This window comes from Myotis davidii, unplaced genomic scaffold (assembly GCF_000327345.1).
Source record: "Myotis davidii unplaced genomic scaffold, ASM32734v1 scaffold1847, whole genome shotgun sequence".
Lineage (NCBI taxonomy): Eukaryota > Metazoa > Chordata > Mammalia > Chiroptera > Vespertilionidae > Myotis > Myotis davidii.
The window spans coordinates 164967-166810 of NW_006298444.1; positions in this window are offsets into that span (position 1 = coordinate 164967).

Consider the following 1844-nt stretch of genomic DNA (forward strand, 5'->3'; position numbering starts at 1 on the left):
CTCTAGGGGCTGGAGAAAGGTTTGAAAATGTGAGACATCTGTAATACTGTCCACAATAAAAAATATATACTAGAGGCCTGGTGCACAAATTCATGCACCAGTGGGGTCCGGTGGCCCATCCCAATCGGGCTGGTTGCCCACTGCAGTGCGTGTCACAGCAACCGGTCATTCTGGTCATTCCAGTCTATGGGTTACTGGGCTTTTATTATATAGGATTGTTCATATGTTACTCTAATTTACATATAAGTCTAAACTAACAACTAAAAACATAAAGTGCTTATTTAGTCAAAGGAATAAAGACTTGTGCTTAGATGTAAATTATATTGTGTGCCAGTTGCATAATCTTAAACAAATTCCCTAACTGCTATGAGACATATTTTCTTCATCAGTCCTGATTGGCTGGACCCCAACAACAAGCTAACCTACTGGTCGGAGTGTCTGCCCACTGGTGGTAAGTGCACATCATAGCGACTGGTCGACCAGTCCACTGTCTGCCCCTTGGTGGTCAGTGCACGTCATAGCAAGTGGTTGAGCAGCCATAGCATATTATTATTATTTCATTATTCTCTTCAATAATCTCTCAGTTTTAACATGGTGGCCTATTTTTTGCCTGTCAAACACACTTTGGCAGGGCCACAACACAGATCTAGGCCCATTCCTCTATAATACTTTCAATTAATTCATTCATTTAATAAATATAGTTCAGCACTTATTATGTGCCAAGTACTGTTTTAGATTCTTAGTTAACAAAATTGACAAAAATTATGTTCCTCAAATAACTTATATTATTGTAATGAACTGCACATAACATGGCTTCCTGCACCCACCTTATATTTCATATGAAGGTCATCTCTTTGCTATGGAGCCCTCAACCTGCTACAGGATAATTTGATAGTTTTGACAACTAAGCAGAGATAAACCAAGTGGAAGCAGAAATGGCTTAAAATGGAAGGTAACTGTGAACACAAATGCATTTCTCCTATTGTCTGAACCTATCTTAATATACGGGCAATGAAGAAGGTTTATAAGCTGTCTTAAGTGGTTCATGATCATCAGCCTTACTAAAAACAGGCTAGGAGAAGGTTATTTTTAATATATTCACAGTGTTTCCATTCTTCTTTTATGACACCTGAGATAGATAATATATGTTTTGTTTGGGTTTTCCTAGCTGCCTACATCATAATAGAACAATAATGTTGGTGGCCTGGGAAATTCCTGAGGAAAGTTATAACAATGGTTATATTCTGTTTTCAGCAGCCCTTCCTTCCTTCTTTCTTTTCTGGTTTACTTGCCTTTGCTTCTAAAAGTGACCTTAGACTTGAAGTTAGTCTGAATCTTTTCACCTCAAGGCTTATGTAACTCATTTTACATGAATTATAAGACAATGAAATACAAACTTCCTCAGGATCCTTGAGGCAGCTGCTTACCTAACCCAGGCTTCTCACTGGCCTCTGTAATGCCTTTTTCTCCTATAGGGCATTGTTAATGTATGTTTCAAAATCACCCTCTGTTCTCTGAAAATAATCATTGTACTGAAATGCAGTGTAGTATATACACTAAACTATGAGCTAAGATAGGTTCTCAACCTTCCTAATGCCATGACACTTTAATATAGTTCCTCATGTTGTGGTGACCCCCAACCATAAAATTATTTTCGTTACTACTTCATAACTAATTTTCCTACTGTAAACAATATGTAATTATATATGTGTTTCCCAATGGTCTTAGATGACCCCTGTGAAAGGGTCATTCAACCCCCAAAGGGGTCTCGACCCACAGGTTGAGAACCGCTGAGCTAAGAGATTTGGGTCTTTTCCTAGTGCTGCCACTAACTAGATATATAA